The sequence below is a fragment of the Pogona vitticeps genome, chromosome 3 (assembly GCF_051106095.1).
Source record: "Pogona vitticeps strain Pit_001003342236 chromosome 3, PviZW2.1, whole genome shotgun sequence".
Classification (NCBI taxonomy): domain Eukaryota; kingdom Metazoa; phylum Chordata; class Lepidosauria; order Squamata; family Agamidae; genus Pogona; species Pogona vitticeps.
Window position 1 is genome coordinate 140,355,927 of NC_135785.1, and position 11,867 is coordinate 140,367,793.

The 11,867-nt window shown below is 39.0% G+C and overlaps 1 long non-coding RNA gene across 1 annotated transcript in view; it reads right to left on the minus strand.

Moving 5' to 3' along the window:
• Nucleotides 1-6,299, minus strand: part of LOC144588287 (uncharacterized) — a 32,164-nt gene extending 25,865 nt beyond the window's left edge. Inside the window, exon 1 of the long non-coding RNA XR_013543783.1 lies at nt 5,541-6,299. This is a non-coding gene — a long non-coding RNA (uncharacterized LOC144588287). The remainder of the gene's footprint in view (nt 1-5,540) is intronic.
• Nucleotides 6,300-11,867: the final 5,568 nt, after the last annotated feature.

Consider the following 11,867-nt stretch of genomic DNA (forward strand, 5'->3'; position numbering starts at 1 on the left):
AGTGGCTCATGCTGAACCAAAGCAGTATCAGTAGGTGTTTCCCCCAACAAGGCAGTTAAAATCCAATGGATTGACATGTAAATTACCAATAATTTTTAAAAAGAAAAAAATAGCTTTCCCCTTCTCCCTGCAGAAAGGGGAAAGGAGACAGGAGAAGATGTGTAGGATGAATATTTTTGTGTTTTCTTTTTCTTTACACTCCAGTGCTATGTCTCTGGAATAACCTATACAATGAAGTGGTATGCCACTTAACAATGCATGCATTTTTTAAAAATCCAGCTTTCCCCCACTCTTGTAAAGAGGCAGACAGAAGTGGAGGCAGAGGATTTTTTTTCCTTCTTCTTTTCAATCTAGTGCTGTGTCACTTGGGTAGCAAGCCAATGAAGTGATGTGTCATACATATTTTTTTTAAAAAAATCCAGCTTTCCCTGCTCCAATGGAGGGAGGAGCAAGAGAGGAGATGGGGAATGGAGGTGGAGAGGGAGGACTGGCATATACAATGCAAACATAATTTTTATTTCATTTTTTTAAAAAAGACGCAGAACAGTGTTAAAAGTCCTTTCCTTGTCATTTAGTTCTCAGAAGTGCTAGAATAAAATAGTTTTGTCAAGGTCAAATGTACGGAACCCACGCAATGACCTCAGAGCACTCTAAAATTTTTATAACATCTCTTTGTAGTCCAAGTTTTATAGTCTGCCACAGCTAACATTTATCTCTGAAAGGGTTAATTCCAGTGTGAAAACAGATAACTGGTCAATCATATTAAAACTCATCTGGGTAGCAAGATATAAGAAGTTTCATTGTTGGAATGATTCAGACAACATTAACTTGCCTCTTTTTATAAGCCTTATTCATGTACATTGCTGCTATGCATAAAAATCAAAGAATTATAAAAATATGTAACTTTTTTAGGAGTCACATGTTACTGAATCTTCCAAAAACATTCTTACAGCTAGGAGAAGGCTGGAGGCACAAATGCTTAATAATATGAAGACTGTGCTTCATATTATTATGTAGGCAAATATTTCAGTGAGAAATATATATTTCTATCTTAAGTTTTTAGCTATAAAAGTTACAGGACAAACCTGTCCAGCAGATGTTGAATCTTTATTCTGAGATCTAGCTTTTGACTGATAAGCACATCTATCTTAAATGGATTAAGCTTCCATTTGTAAAGCTTGTTTGCTCATTATTTCTAGCTTCCAGACCTCCTATTTCTCAATGGGTCCTATTCATCATATCCCTCCACTGTCTATGGCCTTGGTTATGTTTTTTTGCTTTACCTTTGGATTACACACATAAAAAGATTGGCTTTTCAGGTTTGACCTTGGATTTTATTTACATATACCTATGTATACTTTTTCTACAATTTTTTTTCTGTTAGACTTTCTTTCATCCTCTTCACCCAATGAGCTGCTGGGGAAGGGATTGATTTTTGCCAGGGCTGTGAAACAATCTCTTGCAGAAAACTTTTCAAATTAGGGCAGCTGGCTGACAACATCTCCTAATATGGCTCTTGAACAGAATGGGAGATGAACTAGAATTCTGTTGCATCATCATCATCATCTGTCAAGTCAATTCTGACTTGTGGCAACTCATTTCAGGATTTTCTAGTAGAGAGTACTCAGAAGTAGTTTACCATTCCCTTCTTCTGAAAAGCCTCCTCAAGGCTACACAGGCTCACTCTTCTCCCTGGAAGCACAGTGGGGAATTGAACTCCCAGTCTCTGGCTTTGCAGCCAGGTTGCTAACACACTGAGCATATCCACAGGATATAATTATCAGGGAGCACAGCAATCCTCCCTAGCAAATAATTGTTACAAATAAGAACAAAACCAATAGAGCACAATGACCACAAATCTTGAAAATCTCTTTGTTCCCAGATGTCTCCCAGGGTGTTGATAGCTATGATGTAAAATTTCTCTAGCAATGGGCACTGCTTACAGAAAACTCTTCTTTACAGTATATAGTAATATCCTTACATAAGAGCAATTTAATAGGACTCTGGGTATAATTGTAATACAAGCAGGTTGGGATCCAACTATCTTGTCAAATATATCATCACCAAATAGTTCCTTAACCTTGAGTCTCAACCTAACGTTGATACTCACTTTATTGACATTTATCTCTTTCCAGACATAAGTTGGGGGTTTCTAATCTTCACCTGAAGTAAATGAAACAAAGGAGAGACAATAGTGTGTTATCAGTGCATTGAAAAACTTTACCCCAATGTTTCACATTAAAGTTTCTTTTAGAGTTCAATATAGTAGAGCCAAAGGCAGCATATACATTTCTGGGATTCTATAATATATATATATATATATATATATATCATGCAGCATAGTTCTGCAGTAATATATTTTGAAACAAAATCCTGACCAGTTAGTTAGGAACACTAGAGCATGGTATGGTGTTCCACATTCTCAAACCAAAGCAAATGAGCTGAAAAAATATATATTAAAAGCTCATGAGAATCAACAAGAATGTACTATCACTGTCATTTCATGGGGGAAAGTAGTCTGAAATGAAATGATCAAAGCTATTTCCATTCTAAAAGTGAGGGTAGAAACTGGATTAAAACAATACGGATTAGGAGATTCATTTTTGAAAACTTAGAGAAGACTAGTCACAATTCACTTCAGCATGTCATCCAGGGGGAGAAACTTAATCACAAAGATAGTAGCTGTTAAAATAGTTTGGAGGCTGATGAGAGATTTTGCAGAAGTGGTTTCACAAGTATTTCTTTGGAGGCAATTCGGACACACACTCCTCCCTCAAGAAAACATTATCCACCTCACAGTAAAGTTAGGAAAGTTGAATAAATAGGAATGAATGCAATGATACTCTGAAGCCATTTATAGCTGTTGCAAGATGATGTGGGTCTTGGCCTTGGAGCTTTGCATCTAAGGCAAAGGAGAATTAGACATGATGAGAATAGTGATGCACAGTGGCATACTGAACCATTTCAAATACCTTCTCCACACCCTCATGCTGCAATAACTGAAAACCAGCCAAGTACTATCAATGGGATTATTCTCTAAACTTATTTTACCCTAGTACTGCTTCAAAAACAGAATAGTCAAAATTGAGGCAGTTGCAACTGATCTCATATGTAAAATGCCTTGCAAACAGGCTGTGCCAAAAACTGAGACAACACATGATACCATTTGGTGGGAAGTCTTTTACAGATGGGCTTTCTTCAGAATAACTCTGCTAGGTGGCTTTGTAAAAACACAAGGGAGATGAGACCGTAATTAATATGTGCCTCAATCACCTCTGTGGAGTAGGCTAGGAGTGGGCACAGCTCTTCCCACTCCAGTCAGTCCATGGTTAAAGAAGGGACACCAATTTGGGACATTATTTCCATCATGCTCTGACCCAATCAGCATCTCAAACAGGGATGTTATTTTGTATCTTTCTGAATCTTCATGGAAAAAAATGCATTCCTGTCACTCCTGCCCATCACCATTGCTGGATGACAAACACAGTCTCTTGGTGAGTCAGGGGCTGCTGCTGCTAGTGATGATTTATGCGTGTGACACCCTTGATATGTGGCATTGTATTTAACACTACAATCAAGGCGGATGCAAGGTGGAACTCTACAGAGATGCTAACCCTCAGGTCATTTTAGAGGCAGTTTTCCAGCAACAAGAGCATGTTGCTCTTTGAATATTTTTTTCTAACCTGAGCTTGCTAAAATAAAATATCCACCAGATGGCAGTACAAGCTTATTTTAAAAATCCTCCACAAAACCCTTTTGCTAACGCCACAACACTGAAGTTCGCAGAGTCAATATTTGTAACTATCATTGCTCTTCTTCTCTTTTGGAAACTGTGGCAAATTGGCCTTTTATATATATTTTAGTATCAGTCAGAAGGGACTTGAATCAGATTCCAGTGTCTGGGATGAGGACATGTGAAAAAAATAATACCACCTCACATTTTACAGCACATTTGCCCAAAGAGCCCTGTCTCTTAGTTGTAAATAGGACAGTTTTTTTAAAGAAAACTACAATAAAGGTGAAACAAGAACAAATGCAATGAGAGCCAATCAGTGTGCAGTTTTGCTGCTTATGCCCCCTGGAGGTCACTCTAATAATAAATAAGCACACACACCATGTTTTTTCATTTAACACTCACTGGCCAAAATCCTATTGCTTAGTGTAATAAGTCATGTCAAAATTAGACCTGTGGGCATTTAGTGAGCCAGCTCCCATACAAGTTCCATTTATTCAAACAGGACTACTTTTACTGCTTCTTTCTTTGCTAGTGCAATTTACTACTTTAAGTAACAGTTTTTGGCTAGTTTGTTTCATGTCCAATATCTCAGCACTCTGAGGCAAACCATAGTTTTCTTTTATTACAGTAACATAGCTATGATTATTGTTCATAAATAACAGATTTGCAGAGGCAATGAAGTTCTGGAAGAATTAGGTCTATCTAATGCTACTTGTTGATTTCAAGGCTGTGGAATGTAATGAATCAGGGATTACTTGGGCCAATTCAATAACTGTCAAAAAACAATGATCCAGTCATATACTCTTCTCCAGAAAGAGGATCCTCATATTCAAGAAATGGACAGCTAAAGATTCTGCTTTCACTCTGAGGCACACCATAGTTTTCTTTTATGTGTGAACATGGTAAACTCTAGTTCATTCTAATTCTAGTTAATTAGGACAGCTGAGTGTGAAACAGTGCCTGGCTAAGTGAGACTCATGAAGCTGAAAACTGTTCACCAGGGTTCAAAAGTTTTCAAAAGTTTTTGCTGGTTTCCAGTCTGTATCAGCAAATATATATGTATCTTAACACAGGGTATGTCATGGGGCTTGAAAATCACTCATCAAGGTGACTTGTCACGTATGGGCATGACAAGGGAATTAGGAACTTGAGGAGTATTCCTTACAGTTATGATGAAAAAATTAACAAGTAAACAAACTAGAGTAGAGTAGAAGAAGGAAAGATCTTGTGAATCATCCAGAGTGGCCTGGTAGCCAGATGGGCAGTAAAGAAACTGAAGGGAGGGAAGGAACGAAGGATCTGATTTATAATAAAGCCTTCCCACTTTTTCTGCTTCTTTTGGGCTACTCTCATGTTTATTGGCAGAACAACTGCTTGGCACTTCAAAGCCCTACCTCCTCAGGCAGGTGCCCACTCAGAGGCAGCACCTGGCGGAGGCAGGTGAAGGAAGCCAGATGGATGCCTGCTGAAGGTGGCAGGACTTGGAAACAATAAATGAATCAGCAAGAACTGCCAAACCAGCAGATCGTGCCCATCTGGAAATCAGGAAAATGAAAGGCAGACAATGGGATGTTCTGCATGGGCTTTATACAGCTGATCTCTCTTCCTGAGAGCTGGCTGCACTTTCATCTATGGAACGGTGATTCCATTCAGCTTTACTTTCGAGCTGTACTGAATAAAGGGGACATAGGCACTCCAAATTAACCTACTCAGAATAATAATAATAATAAATTGCATGCATATTTAAATAGATATATTTAGCATCTCTGTTCCAAAACACAACATGGTCCATACAGGTACTTACATAGTAGTAATCATCCCCAGCTAATCATCCCCACAGGGGGCCAGGCTGGCCCCTTCTTTGCTGTCCTTCCACAAGCAGGCAGACATTTATCTTCAGGCAAGCCTTCCCTCAGTAACCAGCTACCTGTATGTGTTTTTTTAAAAAAATAGAATGTTATGCATTACTGCTTTGACTGGATTTTTAGTACTACTTGTATTTTCTGTTTTTCCTTTTCTCAGAGTGACATTTTTAAATTTTTTATATGCTTATTGATCTTTGCCTCAGTATTGTCTGTTAATGATGGAAGATGCCTCCTCATTTATTGTTCATAGTTTTAAATGTTGTCTTTTAATGATGTTAACCACCATTGCACACTCATTGTTTTCAACCTTAAATGTTGTATTTCATTGTTGTAAGCTCCCTTGGGTCCTTTTTAAGGAGGAAAATGTGGTACAAATATTTTAAATAAATAAAATAAAATAAATAATCTTTGAAGACCAAAGAGTTCCATATGTTTTTTTCCTCCCACCTGAGGTAGTGGTAGTATCAGCTGTATTAATAAATGATGGCTAAGGATTTCCTGGCACTGACCCTACCTGCAGATGAGACATTTACTTATCGCAAACACAATCTCTTCCACCGACATACACTTATAGCATTATATAAAATGGCTTATCTGAAGCATTCTTTGAGGTAATACATTGCTGTTGTTGTTGTTGTTCTTGCTACTGCTCTTTCAACTTATATACCACTTGACAACATAATTATGTGAGAAACACCTTGCCCTCCAGCAAGCTGAATACTCAGATTACACAACCTTGGAAGGATGGAAGGCTCAGTCAACCTTGAGCCGGCTACCTGAACCCATCATGACTGAACCATAGAATCGCCATAGGGTTGGAAGGGATCTTGGAGGTCTTCTAGTCCAACCCCCAGCCCAAGGCAGGAGACCTCATACCATCCCGGACCTCCATATCATCCTGGACAGATGACTGTCCAATCTTTTCTTGAAAACCTTCAGCGATGGGTCACCCACAACATTGGGAGGCAAACTGTTCCACTGCTTAAAGGTAAAGGTAAAGGTTCCCCTTGACAATTTTTGTCCAGTCGTGTCCGACTCTAGGGGGCGGCGCTCATCCTGCTCTTCAAGCCATAGAGCCAGCGTTTTGTCCGAAGACAATCTTTCTGTGGTCACATGGCCAGTGTGATTTAGACACGGAACGCTGTTTACCTTCCCACTGAGGTGGTCCCTATTTATCTACTCGCATTTGCATGCTTTCGAACAGCTAGGTTGGCGGGAGCTGGGACAAGCGACGGGTGCTCATTCCGTTGCGTGGATTCGATCTTACGACTGCCGGATCTTCTGACCCTGCAGCACAGGCTTCTGCGGTTTAGCCCACAGCACCACCACGTCCACCACTGCTTTAGTGAGGATAATATCCTCTGGTGGCAGCGAAAAAGGAGTAAAAAACAAGTCATGTCTAAAGGTGAACTTGTCTGAGAGGCAAAACACACAGGGGTCGCTGGGGGTGCACGACACATACATACATACATACATACATACATACATACATACATACATACATACATACATACATACATACATACATACATACATACATACATACATACATACATACTGTACATACACCACCCATTTGGCAGCCAAGGCCACTTCTGGTGGTTTACAACAAATAGACAAGCAACACAATTTTAAAAACCCCACAAACAGTTAGCACTAGTATTAGGCTAAGTGAAATAGATGGCTGAAAAATCTGATTTTTCTTATCATAAAATAGAAAATGGTTCATAAAGAGGGCTCTTGAAACTTTCTGCTTTAGGTTCCTTCTGTGGAGACAAGCTATCAGAACTTTACTTTTATTTATACAGTGGTGCCTCGCTTAACGAGCGCACCGTATAACGACGAAATCACATAGCGATCCGTTTTTTTTATCGCTAATGCGATCGCTTACCGATGGCCCCTATGGCCGGAAATCGCTTTGCGAAGATCGGTAAGCATTTCTCTTACCAATCTTCACAAAACGAAGCCGTGGAGCAGCTGTTCGGCGGTTTCAAAATGGCCACCGGAAGCCCCAAAATGGCCGCGTGCAGCGTTTTCGCGCCCTGCCCTCGCTTACCGAGGGTGCGAAAATGGCTGCCGGACCAGGATGCATCGCTGAATGGTGAGTTTTTGCCCATTTGGGCTTTCCCGTCCCGCTCAGCGATGTTTCGCCATAGCGAAGGTTAATCCGGAACTACTCAGGGCAGCTTACATACATAAAAACATAACAAACAACATCTTTAAAACATTTAAACATCAAAATTTTAACAATTATATAAATCCTTGCCAAGATGGAAAGATTAAAGAAAAAGTAAAGGTCAGTTTAATTGATTAGAGTGAAAGACAGCATCCTTCAGAAATGTTTTGAATCCTTAAATGTCCTTGGAAGTTCATCAGATCCTTAAGTGAGCAGAAACCACCCCCCACTCCCACCTCTGATGCCAGGAGAAATTTGGTGGAACATCTGGGTCCTTTTTATGGAGAAAGGTGGGATACAAATAAATAAATAAATAAATAAATAAATAAATAAATAAATAAATAAATAAATAAATAAATAAATAAATGAATAAATGAATGAATGAATGAATGAATGAATGAATGAATGAATTAATTAATTAATTAATTAATTAATTAATTAATTAATTAATTAATTAATTAATTAATTAATTAATTAATAAGAAAGACTTCACACACACACAACATCCTCCATGTACCATTATTGCAAGCCCCATGATGCAGTAGTTAAATTGTAGTATTGCAGTCAAGCCTCTGCTCACAACCTGAGTTCAACCTGGAGGGAAGTGTGCAGTGGGGGGTCCCTCAAGGTTCTGTCTTGGGCCCAGTGTTCTTCAACATCTTCATATATGACCTGGACGAGGGGACTGAAGGAGCACTAATCAAATTTTCTGATGACACAAAGATGGGGGGAATTGCTAATACTTTGGAAGATAGACTCAACTGAAGGACCTAGGCAGACTTGACCATTGGGCCCTATCCAATAAGATCGGCTACATCAACAGGGGGATAGCACCAAGATCATGGGAAGTGATAGTATCATTGGTGAGGAGCATGCATTAAAGACATTTCTTTGTCTCAGGTTGCTCACAAGGGCATGTGCAGTCGAGATTCCTTTGTTTGCATTTTTAGAGCAAAAATTAATATAAGACCCTGTCTTATTTTCAGGGAAATAGGTGTCACAAAACCGTGACTACTGGTTCTTTTGTATCCCAAGAAGAACAATATTAAACAGCAAAGGACCTCACAAGACACATTAATAAATGCAAAAATTGAATATACTTTATTACCTATTGATTACAATTCTAAATAAAGGGGCTTCATGCATTCAACACATTCACACCACATGCCTACTCACCAAAGAGAGAATTCTTAATCTGCATTGTTCAAGTTCCAAAGAAGGTAGTTGGTTCCAAAAGCTTTTTGGTCTCAGCAGACAGACAGACTAATGTTTTCCCAGACCCCTCTTCTTATATTCTATTTAGGCAGGGTTTTAATAGAGCATGCATTAAAGACATTTCTTTGTCTCAGGTTGCTCACAAGGGCATGCGCAGTAGAGACTCCTTTGGAGTACTGTCTTGCAAATCATCTATCCATTAACTCCGCGAAGACTAAAATTTTAGTCTTCTCCAAATCATGGACTCCATCCCAATGGAAAATACAAAACCTCAGCTTTCAGCAGGTATCATCCTTCAAGTATCTCGGAGTTACATTTCACTACCGCCACTCTTGGTTACTCCACCGTAAATCTGCCATATCCTCAGCTCTTCTATCCCAGAACGCCATGGTCAGATTCTTTTTCAACAAAGGCAACCAATTCATTCCTGCTGCTCTTCAGGCATTCCAACTCAAATCCGTCCCTCAATTACTGTACGGAGCACCCGTTTGGATTGAAGTCGCCAACTCCGAACTGGATTGCTCAATCTCTAAATTTCTTCGTAAGATCCTGGGGATCCCCAACTCAATCAGACTGTCCACGATTGCATTAGAACTAGGTATCCACCTTCCCTCCACCTCTGCTTGGATTTCTACCTTCAAATTTTGGCTGAAACTTCATCTCAACTCCCACCCAACCTCCATCTTATATGATCTTATTCGTGATTCTCACATATCCAACTAGTTCAAACTAGTAGATGCTAAGCTTTCCACCCTCGACCTATCCCCTGAAACCTTGGCCGACCTTGACCTTCCTAAAGCCCACCTTATCATTAAGTCTAAACTACTGGAACAAGAAACTCGGACCCTCCTACTTAATCTAAATCCCACTTGCTCACCATCTTACTTTGGGCTCCCCCCCTTACTGGGCCACCCAGCCAGTTATCTCTTTCACCTGACAGACCCAAGGAAAAGGAGGGCCTTTCCTCTTGCTCGTTTAAACATCTTCCCATCTGCTTATCACTTTGGCAGATACTCCAATACCCCCCGATCAAACAGATTCTGTCCACTCTGTTTCTGCGAATCAGATACAGTAGCCCATATTTTACTTTGTTGCCCCTCTCACTCCACCCTTAGATCTTCCTTGCTACACCCTTTTCTCCTAACCCTCCCTCCCTCCCTCTCTGACCCCCTCCCAATTCTCCTAAGTGATTACTTTCCAACCACTACCCATCTCGTGGCGGAATTTCTGTCAACTATTCTTATGAGAAACCGTAATCCCCATCCCTCCCAACTTCAGTTTTAACCTTCCCCCTCTTTACTTCCCTGGTTACATTGTCTATTTTTCTTACTGTAATCAAATGCCAATAAAGGTTTATGTATGATGATGATGATGACTCCTTTGTTTGCCCCTAGATACATGGTCTTTATCACTTATTGTGAAGTATGGAATGCTTAATGTGTCTTCCACCACTTAGTGGACAGGTGTGGAATCTGCTTTGCTCAGGAGGACCTTCGTACCGGGGTCTTCTTAATCCCCTTGACTCTACTCCCAGCAGCAGATGGTTTTTGTCAATTTACTTCAGAATGTTAACAGTTCAAAAGTTGGACCTCTCACAATGAGGCTTCTAGCTAGAAATACAAAGTCCCATAGTTCCTCTGGTTCTGTTGGTCTCCATCTTTGTGTCCTAACTCTCTCTGGTTCTTCACCTGATCCAGGCCAAACATGTACACACCTGACATAGGGTAGTTGCTACTACCACCTTCTTCTGCCTCCCCTTCTCTTGCCATTGTGTACTTTTGTTTTGGCCCATTTGAGTGCTTTGCATACAACAGAATTTAAAATAGGATGAAGAGTACAGCTTCTACAAATTGATAACCTGACTTCAAAAAATAACCACAATAAGCAGCTTCTGAAGACAATTAAGTTACTAAAGAAGCAGAATTGTTTATGAATCTCTGTGTTATTATGACACAATTAACTAAGCTTGAATTGTCTCTACAGGGAAGTTTTACTGTTACTATTAAGTTTGTTTGTATCTTTGAATTTCCCCAGAAAGCTGAGGTAAGGCTTAGAAAGCCAAGGAGGCAAAAAACGAACTTTACAGTTCAGCAAATTCCCTTTGCCTTTTATGCTTGATTTATAAGTTTGTGGATCCCGAGTGGTCATTAGTGCACTTACTGGCTTTGTTGATACTACAATTGAATTAGTGAAGCAAATTTTACTATATGATCATATTTTTTAGTAGCAATTATTTAAATTTAGTTTTCATTAAACCTTTTCTTATTATTTTAATTAAACTATAGTGAACAGTTTAATAGGTTCTCTAACTAAAGATTAATTGCTTTAAATGTTTTAGACTTGTAATCTTCGTTACTTTGATTATATTAATCATATATTCAGTATATATTGTTTAACTAAATATATAGAAAGACACCCCCAATTTGTTATTATTTAGTTATTACTAATTATCGCTATGAATAATAGGCATAGGATAATTTTATTGATAGATCATGAATATTAGTTTTTGAACTATTATCTCTGACATAATTTATATCTATGTCCATAGCTTAGTCCAGTTTACAACCTAGATTTTGTACTATTCATATCTCAGATCTCTGTATTGTACTGTATTCGGCTGGAGCTAATTTATAAACATGGTAGTAAGAGGAAAATCAAAGAAAACCTTAGCTCATTGCAAAGATGTCCAGAGTACATTTTAAAATCATTTCTCTATAGTACAGGAGAAAAAAGGAAAGAGTAAGATGATACTGGTAGAAATAAAAAGCAATTTACCCGAGGAAACAGTGAATGCTTACCAAGAGAGTACTCACAATATACTCACAATATAGATATACTATCTGCTGGTATAGACCATTTTTCATCTCTCTCTTTA